Source organism: Oncorhynchus keta, unplaced genomic scaffold (genome assembly GCF_023373465.1).
Source record: "Oncorhynchus keta strain PuntledgeMale-10-30-2019 unplaced genomic scaffold, Oket_V2 Un_contig_13828_pilon_pilon, whole genome shotgun sequence".
NCBI classification, from domain to species: Eukaryota; Metazoa; Chordata; class Actinopteri; order Salmoniformes; family Salmonidae; genus Oncorhynchus; species Oncorhynchus keta.
Window position 1 is genome coordinate 33,794 of NW_026278381.1, and position 12,376 is coordinate 46,169.

The following is a 12,376-nucleotide window of genomic DNA, read 5'->3' on the forward strand; positions in this document are numbered from 1 at the left end:
ACTCTATTATACTATTATACAGTACTATATTATACTATACTGCAAATATGAGGTAGGGTATTCTACTATATTATACTATACTCTACTGTACTCTATTATACTATTATACAGTACTATATTATACTATACTGCAAATATGAGGTAGGGTATTCTACTATATTATACTATACTCTACTGTACTCTACTCTATTATACTATTTATTATACAGTACTATATTATACTATACTGCAAATATGAGGTAGGGTATTCTACTATATTATACTATACTCTACTGTACTCTACTCTATTATACTATTATACAGTACTATATTATACTATACTGCAAATATGAGGTAGGGTATTCTACTATATTATACTATACTCTACTGTACTCTACTCTATTATACTATTATACAGTACTATATTATACTATACTGCAAATATGAGGTAGGGTATTCTACTATATTATACTATACTCTACTGTACTCTACTCTATTATACTATTATACAGTACTATATTATACTATACTGCAAATATGAGGTAGGGTATTCTACTATATTATACTATACTCTACTGTACTCTACTCTATTATACTATTATACAGTACTATATTATACTATACTGCAAATATGAGGTAGGGTGTTCTACTATATTATACTATTATACAGTACTATATTATACTATACTGCAAATATGAGGTAGGGTATTCTACTATATTATACTATTATACAGTACTATATTATACTATACTGCAAATATGAGGTAGGGTATTCTACTATACTCTACGGTACTCTACTCTATTATACTATTATACAGTACTATATTATACTATACTGCAAATATGAGGTAGGGTATTCTACTATATTATACTATACTCTACTGTACTCTACTCTATTATACTATTATACAGTACTATATTATACTATACTGCAAATATGAGGTAGGGTATTCTACTATATTATACTATACTCTACTGTACTCTACTCTATTATACTATTATACAGTACTATATTATACTATACTGCAAATATGAGGTAGGGTATTCTACTATATTATACTATACTCTACTGTACTCTACTCTATTATACTATTATACAGTACTATATTATACTATACTGCAAATATGAGGTAGGGTATTCTACTATATTATACTATACTCTACTGTACTCTACTCTATTATACTATTATACAGTACTATATTATACTATACTGCAAATATGAGGTAGGGTATTCTACTATATTATACTATACTCTACTGTACTCTACTCTATTATACTATACTGCAAATATGAGGTAGGGTATTCTACGGTACTATAGTATATTATACTATTATACAGTACTCTACTGTACTCTACTGTACTCTACTATATTATACTATACTCTACTGCACTCTACTCTATTATACAATTATACAGTACTCTACTATATTGTACTATACTCTACTGTACTCTACTCTATTATACTATTATACTGTACTCTACTATATTATACTATACTCTACTGCACTCTACTCTATTATACTATTATACAGTACTCTACTATATTATACTATACTCTACTGCACTCTACTCTATTATACTATTATACTGTACTCTACTATATTATACTGTAGTCTAATATATTATACTATTATACTGTACTCTACTCTATTATACTATTATACTGTATTCTACTATATTATACTATTATACTTACTCTACTATATTATAGTATACTATACTGTACTCTACTATATTATACTATTATACTGTACTCTACTATATTATACTATACTCTACTGTACTCTACTATATTATACTATTATACTATCTCTACTCTATTATACTATTATACTGTACTCTACTATATTATACTATACTCTACTGTACTCTACTATATTATACTATTATACTATCTCTACTCTATTATACTATTATACTGTACTCTACTATATTATACTATTATACTATCTCTACTCTATTATACTATTATACTGTACTCTACTATATTATACTATACTCTACTGTACTCTACTATATTATACTGTACTCTACTCTATTATACTATTATACTGTACTCTACTATATTATACTGTAGTCTAATATATTATACTATTATACTGTACTCTACTATATTATATTATACTGTAGTCTAATATATTATACTATTATACTGTACTCTACTATATTATACTGTAGTCTAATATATTATACTGTTATACTGTACTCTACTGTTATACTGTACTCTACTGTTATACTGTACTCTACTGTACTCTACTGTATATCTACTATACTCTCTCTCTCTCTGTCTCAGTATTTTGATCTGGCTGCTGATGTGATGGCAGAGAATGCACACCTCACCTACTGTTATACTGTACTCTACTATTATACTGTACTCTACTACTGTACTCTACTACTGTACTCTACTGTATATCTACTATACTCTCTCTCTCTGTCTCAGTATTTTGATCTGGCTGCTGATGTGATGGCAGAGAATGCACACCTCACCTACTGTTATACTGTACTCTACTGTACTCTACTGTATATCTACTATACTCTCTCTGTCTCAGTATTTTGATCTGGCTGCTGATGTGATGGCAGAGAATGCACACCTCACCTACTGTTATACTGTACTCTACTGTTATACTGTACTCTACTGTTATACTGTACTCTACTGTACTCTACTGTACTCTACTGTACTCTACTGTATATCTACTATACTCTCTCTCTCTGTCTCAGTATTTTGATCTGGCTGCTGATGTGATGGCAGAGAATGCACACCTCACCTACTGTTATACTGTACTCTACTGTACTCTACTGTATATCTACTATACTCTCTCTCTCTGTCTCAGTATTTTGATCTGGCTGCTGATGTGATGGCAGAGAATGCACACCTCACCTACTGTTATACTGTACTCTACTGTACTCTACTGTATATCTACTATACTCTCTCTCTCTGTCTCAGTATTTTGATCTGGCTGCTGATGTGATGGCAGAGAATGCACACCTCACCTACTGTTATACTGTACTCTACTGTTCTCTACTGTATATCTACTATACTCTCTCTGTCTCAGTATTTTGATCTGGCTGCTGATGTGATGGCAGAGAATGCACACCTCACCTACTGTTATACTGTACTCTACTGTACTCTACTGTATATCTACTATACTCTCTCTCTCTGTCTCAGTATTTTGATCTGGCTGCTGATGTGATGGCAGAGAATGCACACCTCACCTACTGTTATACTGTACTCTACTGTACTCTACTGTATATCTACTATACTCTCTCTGTCTCAGTATTTTGATCTGGCTGCTGATGTGATGGCAGAGAATGCACACCTCACCTACAAGTTCCTCACCCCGGTAAGAACCACAGGTCCCTTGTATTGTCCTATATGTTCATACTACATCCCTACGGTCAGTCACTAGGGATAGTTTACTTCAAAAGCATACATGTTAGTCTGACCCTGATGTGCTGTCCACATTACATTTTCCACGTGGGATTGAAAGACCTCTATATAAATCCTGTGGGATTGAAAGACCTCTATATAAATCCTGTTCTGGATTGAAAGACCTCTATATAAATCCTGTGGGATTGAAAGACCTCTATATAAATCCTGTTCTAGATTGAAAGACCTCTATATAAATCCTGTGGGATTGAAAGACCTCTATATAAATCCTGTGGGATTGAAAGACCTCTATATAAATCCTGTTCTAGATTGAAAGACCTCTATATAAATCCTGTGGGATTGAAAGACCTCTACATAAATCCTGTGGGATTGAAAGACCTCTATATAAATCCTGTGGGATTGAAAGACCTCTATATAAATCCTGTGGGATTGAAAGACCTCTATATAAATCCTGTGGGATTGAAAGACCTCTATATAAATCCTGTGGGATTGAAAGACCTCTATATAAATCCTGTGGGATTGAAAGACCTCTACATAAATCCTGTTCTAGATTGAAAGACCTCTATATAAATCCTGTTCTGGATTGAAAGACCTCTATATAAATTCTGTGGGATTGAAAGACCTCTACATAAATCCTGTGGGATTGAAAGACCTCTATATAAATCCTGTGGGATTGAAAGACCTCTATATAAATCCTGTGGGATTGAAAGACCTCTATATAAATCCTGTGGGATTGAAAGACCTCTATATAAATCCTGTGGGATTGAAAGACCTCTACATAAATCCTGTAGATTGAAAGACTCTATATAAATCCTGTAGGATTGAAAGACCTCTATATAAATCCTGTTCTGGATTGAAAGACCTCTATATAAATCCTGTAGGGTTGAAAGACCTCTATATAAATCCTGTTCTTGCTACACATCCCCAATTCATTTTCTGGTCCTCCTTCTCCTGCTATGTAATAAACAGTTGATCTATGTGGTCTCTACCGTTCCAGTATCTGTATGAGTTTCTGGATGCCATGTTGACCTGCCAGACAGCTCCAGAGGAGGTAACAACAAAACGACACACCATTTACACCCTGTACCACCTACTACCTAGTACTAATCACTCCATACTACCTACTACCTAGTACTAATCACTATACTTCCTACTACCTAGTTCTAATCACTATACTTCCTACTACCTAGTTCTAATCACTATACTACCGACTGCCTAGTACTAATCACTCCATACTACCTACTACCTAGTACTAATCACTATACTACCTACTACCTAGTACTAATCACCCCATACTACCTAGTACTAATCACTCTATACTACCTACTCTCTAGTAATAATCACCCTGTACCACCTACTACCTAGTACTAATCACTCTATACTACCCACTCTCTAGTAATAATCACCCTGTACCACCTACTACCTAGTAGTAATCACTTTATACTACCTACTACCTAGTTCTAATCACTATACTACCTACTACCTAGTACTAATCACTCTATACTACCTACTGCCTAGTACTAATCACTATACTACCCCTACTAGTACTAATCACTATATACTACCTACTCTAGTAATAATCACCCTATACTACCTACTACCTAGTTCTAATCACTATACTACCTACTACCTAGTACTAATCACTATACTACATACTACCTAGTTCTAATCACTATACTACCTACTACCTAGTACTAATCACTCTATACTACCTACTGTCTAGTACTAATCACTATACTACCTACTACCTAGTACTAATCACTCTATACTACCTACTACCTAGTTCTAATCACTATACTACCTACTACCTAGTACTAATCACTATACTACCTACTGCCTAGTACTAATCACTCTATACTACCTACTACCTAGTACTAATCACTAGACTACCTACTACCTAGTACTAATCACCCTATACTACCTACTACCTAGTACTAATCACTATACTACCTAGTACTAATCACTCTATACTACCTACTACCGAGTACTAATCACTCTATACTACCAACTACCTAGTACTAATCACTAGACTACCTACTACCTAGTACTAATCACCCTATACTACCTACTACCTAGTACTAATCACTATACTACCTACTACCTAGTACTAATCACTCTATACTACCTACTACCTAGTACTAATCACTATACTACCTAGTACTAATCACTATACTACCTACTACCTAGTTCTAATCACTATACTACCTACTACCTAGTACTAACCACTTTATACTACCTACTCTCTAGTAATAATCACCCTATGCTACCTACTACCTAGTACTAATCACTCTATACTACCTACTACCTAGTTCTATCACTATACTCCCTACTACCTAGTACTAATCACCCCATGCTCCCTACTACCTAGTTCTATCACTATACTCCCTACTACAGAGTACTAATCACCCCATACTCCCTATGACCTAGTACTAATAACTGTGTACTACCTACTGTCTAGTACTAATCACTGTATACAACCTACTGCCCACTAGTATTAATCACTCTATACGACCTACTGCCTAGTACTAATCACTATACTGCCTACTACCTAGTACTAATCACGTTATACTACCTACTCTCTAGTAATCATCACCCTATACTACCTACTCTCTAGTACTAATCACTTTATACTACCTACTCTAGTAATAATCACCCTATACTACCTACTACCTAATACTAATAACTGTATACAACCTACTACCTAGTACTAATCACTCTATACTACCTACTCTCTAGTAATAATCACCCTATACTACCTACTACCTAATACTAATAACTGTATACAACATACTACCTAGTAATAATCACCCCATACTCCCTACTGCCTAGTACTAATCACTATATACTATCTACTACCTAGTACTAATCACCCCATGCTCCCTACTACCTAGTAATAATCACCCCATACTCCCTACTGCCTAGTACTAATCACTATACTACCTACTACCTAGTACTAATCACCCCATATTCCCTACTACCTAGTACTAATCACTCTATACTACCTACTTCCTAGTACTAATCACTCTATACTACCTTCTACTAGTACTAATCACTATACTACCTACTGTCTAGTACTAATCACTGTATACAACCTACTGCCTACTAGTACTAATAACTGTGTACTACCTACTGTCTAGTACTAATCACTCTATACTACCTACTCTCTAGTACTAATCATTCTCTACTAGCATCAACCATCTGTAGCATTAAACACACCACTACTACACACATATATGTGTATATGTGGTCCTTCTGTAGCTCAGTTGGTAGAGCATGGCGCTTGTAACGCCAGGGCAGTGGGTTCAATCCCCGGGACCACCCATACGTAGAATGTATGCACACATGACTGTAAGTCTGTAAGTCGCTTTGGATAAAAGCGTCTGCTAAATGGCATATATTATTATTATTATATTATATATTTCTGTCTCATGTTTTAGCCAGTGACCTGAATGTTCCACAATGTAATGAACCAGTCCTCTACATTGCAGAGACTTTAAAGTCCTGTGTCATTGTTGCTGCTCTTTGTATATTCTGAGGTAAATATTCCTGTCTCTGATCATGTCTCTGTTGTGTTTGACCAACGCAGGCCTTCAGGAAGTTTGATGAGATGAACGCCAAGTTGACAGATCAACTACGCAAGCTGACCAAACAGGTTACAATCTTCCAGTCTCCTCTCTCTCTCTCTGTCTTCCGATGTTGTCTGGTTATCCTGTTATCCTGTTCATGTTGTCTGGTTATCCTGTTATCCTGTTCATGTTGTCTGGTTATCCTGTTGATGTTGTCTGGTTATCGTGTTATCCTGTTCATGTTGTCTGGTTATCCTGTTGATGTTGTCTGGTTATCCTGTTATCCTGTTGACGTTGTCTGGTTATCCTGTTGATGTTGTCTGGTTATCATGTTATCCTGTTGATGTTGTCTGGTTATCCTGTTGATGTTGTCTGGTTATCCTGTTGATGTTGTCTGGTTATCCTGTTATCCTGTTCATGCTGTCTGGTTATCCTGTTATCCTGTTATCCTGTTGATGTTGTCTGGTTATCCTGTTATCCTGTTGATGTTGTCTGGTTATCATGTTGATGTTGTCTGGTTATCCTGTTATCCTGTTGATGTTGTCTGGTTATCCTGTTGATGTTGTCTGGTTATCCTGTTATCCTGTTGATGTTGTCTGGTTATCCTGTTATTCTGTTGATGTTGTCTGGTTATCCTGTTGATGTTGTCTGGTTATCCTGTTGATGTTGTCTGGTTATCCTGTTGATGTTGTCTGGTTATCCTGTTGATGTTGTCTGGTTATCCTGTTCATGTTGTCTGGTTATCCTGTTCATGCTGTCTGGTTATCCTGTTATCCTGTTGATGTTGTCTGGTTATCCTGTTATCCTGTTGATGTTGTCTGGTTATCCTGTTGATGTTGTCTGGTTATCCTGTTGATGTTGTCTGGTTATCCTGTTGATGTTGTCTGGTTATCCTGTTCATGTTGTCTGGTTATCCTGTTATCCTGTTGATGTTGTCTGGTTATCCTGTTGATGTTGTCTGGTTATCCTGTTATCCTGTTGATGTTGTCTGGTTATCCTGTTGATGTTGTCTGGTTATCCTGTTGATGTTGTCTGGTTATCCTGTTGATGTTGTCTGGTTATCCTGTTATCCTGTTCATGTTGTCTGGTTATCCTGTTCATGTTGTCTGGTTATCCTGTTGATGTTCTCTGGTTATCCTGTTCATGTTGTCTGGTTATCCTGTTCATGTTGTCTGGTTATCCTGTTGATGTTGTCTGGTTATCCTGTTGATGTTGTCTGGTTATCCTGTTATCCTGTTCATGTTGTCTGGTTATCCTGTTCATGTTGTCTGGTTATCCTGTTATCCTGTTGATGTTGTCTGGTTATCCTGTTATTCTGTTGATGTTGTCTGGTTATCCTGTTGATGTTGTCTGGTTATCCTGTTGATGTTGTCTGGTTATCCTGTTGATGTTGTCTGGTTATCCTGTTGATGTTGTCTGGTTATCCTGTTCATGTTGTCTGGTTATCCTGTTCATGCTGTCTGGTTATCCTGTTATCCTGTTGATGTTGTCTGGTTATCCTGTTATCCTGTTGATGTTGTCTGGTTATCCTGTTGATGTTGTCTGGTTATCCTGTTGATGTTGTCTGGTTATCCTGTTGATGTTGTCTGGTTATCCTGTTCATGTTGTCTGGTTATCCTGTTATCCTGTTGATGTTGTCTGGTTATCCTGTTGATGTTGTCTGGTTATCCTGTTATCCTGTTGATGTTGTCTGGTTATCCTGTTGATGTTGTCTGGTTATCCTGTTGATGTTGTCTGGTTATCCTGTTGATGTTGTCTGGTTATCCTGTTGATGTTGTCTGGTTATCCTGTTCATGTTGTCTGGTTATCCTGTTATCCTGTTGATGTTGTCTGGTTATCCTGTTGATGTTGTCTGGTTATCCTGTTATCCTGTTGATGTTGTCTGGTTATCCTGTTGATGTTGTCTGGTTATCCTGTTGATGTTGTCTGGTTATCCTGTTGATGTTGTCTGGTTATCCTGTTATCCTGTTCATGTTGTCTGGTTATCCTGTTCATGTTGTCTGGTTATCCTGTTGATGTTCTCTGGTTATCCTGTTCATGTTGTCTGGTTATCCTGTTCATGTTGTCTGGTTATCCTGTTGATGTTGTCTGGTTATCCTGTTGATGTTGTCTGGTTATCCTGTTATCCTGTTCATGTTGTCTGGTTATCCTGTTCATGTTGTCTGGTTATCCTGTTATCCTGTTGATGTTGTCTGGTTATCCTGTTATTCTGTTGATGTTGTCTGGTTATCCTGTTGATGTTGTCTGGTTATCCTGTTGATGTTGTCTGGTTATCCTGTTGATGTTGTCTGGTTATCCTGTTGATGTTGTCTGGTTATCCTGTTCATGTTGTCTGGTTATCCTGTTCATGCTGTCTGGTTATCCCTGTTATCCTGTTGATGTTGTCTGGTTATCCTGTTATCCTGTTGATGTTGTCTGGTTATCCTGTTGATGTTGTCTGGTTATCCTGTTGATGTTGTCTGGTTATCCTGTTGATGTTGTCTGGTTATCCTGTTGATGTTGTCTGGTTATCCTGTTATCCTGTTGATGTTGTCTGGTTATCCTGTTGATGTTGTCTGGTTATCCTGTTATCCTGTTGATGTTGTCTGGTTATCCTGTTGATGTTGTCTGGTTATCCTGTTGATGTTGTCTGGTTATCCTGTTGATGTTGTCTGGTTATCCTGTTATCCTGTTCATGTTGTCTGGTTATCCTGTTCATGTTGTCTGGTTATCCTGTTGATGTTCTCTGGTTATCCTGTTCATGTTGTCTGGTTATCCTGTTCATGTTGTCTGGTTATCCTGTTGATGTTGTCTGGTTATCCTGTTGATGTTGTCTGGTTATCCTGTTATCCTGTTCATGTTGTCTGGTTATCCTGTTCATGTTGTCTGGTTATCCTGTTGATGTTGTCTGGTTATCCTGTTCATGTTGTCTGGTTATCCTGTTATCCTGTTCATGTTGTCTGGTTATCCTGTTGATGTTGTCTGGTTATCCTGTTGATGTTGTCTGGTTATCCTGTTGATGTTGTCTGGTTATCCTGTTCATGTTGTCTGGTTATCCTGTTCATGTTGTCTGGTTATCCTGTTATCCTGTTGATGTTGTCTGGTTATCCTGTTGATGTTGTCTGGTTATCCTGTTATCCTGTTCATGTTGTCTGGTTATCCTGTTCATGTTGTCTGGTTATCCTGTTGATGTTGTCTGGTTATCCTGTTCATGTTGTCTGGTTATCCTGTTATCCTGTTCATGTTGTCTGGTTATCCTGTTGATGTTGTCTGGTTATCCTGTTGATGTTGTCTGGTTATCCTGTTGATGTTGTCTGGTTATCCTGTTCATGTTGTCTGGTTATCCTGTTGATGTTGTCTGGTTATCCTGTTATCCTGTTCATGTTGTCTGGTTATCCTGTTCATGTTGTCTGGTTATCCTGTTGATGTTCTCTGGTTATCCTGTTCATGTTGTCTGGTTATCCTGTTATCCTGTTCATGTTGTCTGGTTATCCTGTTCATGTTGTCTGGTTATCCTGTTGATGTTCTCTGGTTATCCTGTTCATGTTGTCTGGTTATCCTGTTCATGTTGTCTGGTTATCCTGTTGATGTTGTCTGGTTATCCTGTTGATGTTGTCTGGTTATCCTGTTATCCTGTTCATGTTGTCTGGTTATCCTGTTCATGTTGTCTGGTTATCCTGTTGATGTTGTCTGGTTATCCTGTTCATGTTGTCTGGTTATCCTGTTATCCTGTTCATGTTGTCTGGTTATCCTGTTGATGTTGTCTGGTTATCCTGTTGATGTTGTCTGGTTATCCTGTTGATGTTGTCTGGTTATCCTGTTCATGTTGTCTGGTTATCCTGTTCATGTTGTCTGGTTATCCTGTTATCCTGTTGATGTTGTCTGGTTATCCTGTTGATGTTGTCTGGTTATCCTGTTGATGTTGTCTGGTTATCCTGTTGATGTTGTCTGGTTATCCTGTTATCCTGTTGATGTTGTCTGGTTATCATGTTGATGTTGTCTGGTTATCCTGTTATCCTGTTGATGTTGTCTGGTTATCCTGTTGATGTTGTCTGGTTATCCTGTTATCCTGTTGATGTTGTCTGGTTATCCTGTTATTCTGTTGATGTTGTCTGGTTATCCTGTTGATGTTGTCTGGTTATCCTGTTGATGTTGTCTGGTTATCCTGTTGATGTTGTCTGGTTATCCTGTTGATGTTGTCTGGTTATCCTGTTCATGTTGTCTGGTTATCCTGTTCATGCTGTCTGGTTATCCTGTTATCCTGTTGATGTTGTCTGGTTATCCTGTTATCCTGTTGATGTTGTCTGGTTATCCTGTTGATGTTGTCTGGTTATCCTGTTGATGTTGTCTGGTTATCCTGTTGATGTTGTCTGGTTATCCTGTTCATGTTGTCTGGTTATCCTGTTATCCTGTTGATGTTGTCTGGTTATCCTGTTGATGTTGTCTGGTTATCCTGTTATCCTGTTGATGTTGTCTGGTTATCCTGTTGATGTTGTCTGGTTATCCTGTTGATGTTGTCTGGTTATCCTGTTGATGTTGTCTGGTTATCCTGTTATCCTGTTCATGTTGTCTGGTTATCCTGTTCATGTTGTCTGGTTATCCTGTTGATGTTCTCTGGTTATCCTGTTCATGTTGTCTGGTTATCCTGTTCATGTTGTCTGGTTATCCTGTTGATGTTGTCTGGTTATCCTGTTGATGTTGTCTGGTTATCCTGTTATCCTGTTCATGTTGTCTGGTTATCCTGTTCATGTTGTCTGGTTATCCTGTTGATGTTGTCTGGTTATCCTGTTCATGTTGTCTGGTTATCCTGTTATCCTGTTCATGTTGTCTGGTTATCCTGTTGATGTTGTCTGGTTATCCTGTTGATGTTGTCTGGTTATCCTGTTGATGTTGTCTGGTTATCCTGTTCATGTTGTCTGGTTATCCTGTTCATGTTGTCTGGTTATCCTGTTATCCTGTTGATGTTGTCTGGTTATCCTGTTGATGTTGTCTGGTTATCCTGTTGATGTTGTCTGGTTATCCTGTTGATGTTGTCTTGTTATCCTGTTCATGTTGTCTTGTTATCCTGTTGATGTTGTCTGGTTATCCTGTTGATGTTGTCTGGTTATCCTGTTGATGTTGTCTGGTTATCCTGTTGATGTTGTCTGGTTATCCTGTTGATGTTGTCTGGTTATCCTGTTGATGTTGTCTGGTTATCCTGTTCATGTTGTCTGGTTATCCTGTTGATGTTGTCTGGTTATCCTGTTGATGTTGTCTGGTTATCCTGTTCATGTTGTCTGGTTATCCTGTTGATGCTGTCTGGTTATCCTGTTATCCTGTTGATGTTGTCTGGTTATCCTGTTGATGTTGTCTGGTTATCCTGTTATCCTGTTGATGTTGTCTGGTTATCCTGTTGATGTTGTCTGGTTATCCTGTTGATGTTGTCTGGTTATCCTGTTGATGTTGTCTGGTTATCCTGTTGAT

At 37.2% G+C, this 12,376-nt stretch overlaps 1 long non-coding RNA gene and 1 pseudogene across 2 annotated transcripts; one reads left to right on the forward strand and one right to left on the reverse strand.

Moving 5' to 3' along the window:
- LOC127918239 (tetratricopeptide repeat protein 30A-like) overlaps positions 1 to 12,376 on the forward strand; it is a 44,708-nt pseudogene that overhangs the window by 8,807 nt on the left and 23,525 nt on the right.
- LOC127918240 (uncharacterized) lies at positions 3,328 to 4,134 on the reverse strand. Of its 2 annotated transcripts, none has more exons than XR_008099537.1 (3): positions 3,991 to 4,134; positions 3,687 to 3,896; positions 3,328 to 3,654 (listed from the first exon to the last, which is right to left on the reverse strand). It is a non-coding gene; the product is annotated as an uncharacterized LOC127918240 (long non-coding RNA). The 2 variants fall into 2 exon arrangements; XR_008099535.1 differs by having other exon boundaries at positions 3,328 to 3,470; positions 3,501 to 3,896.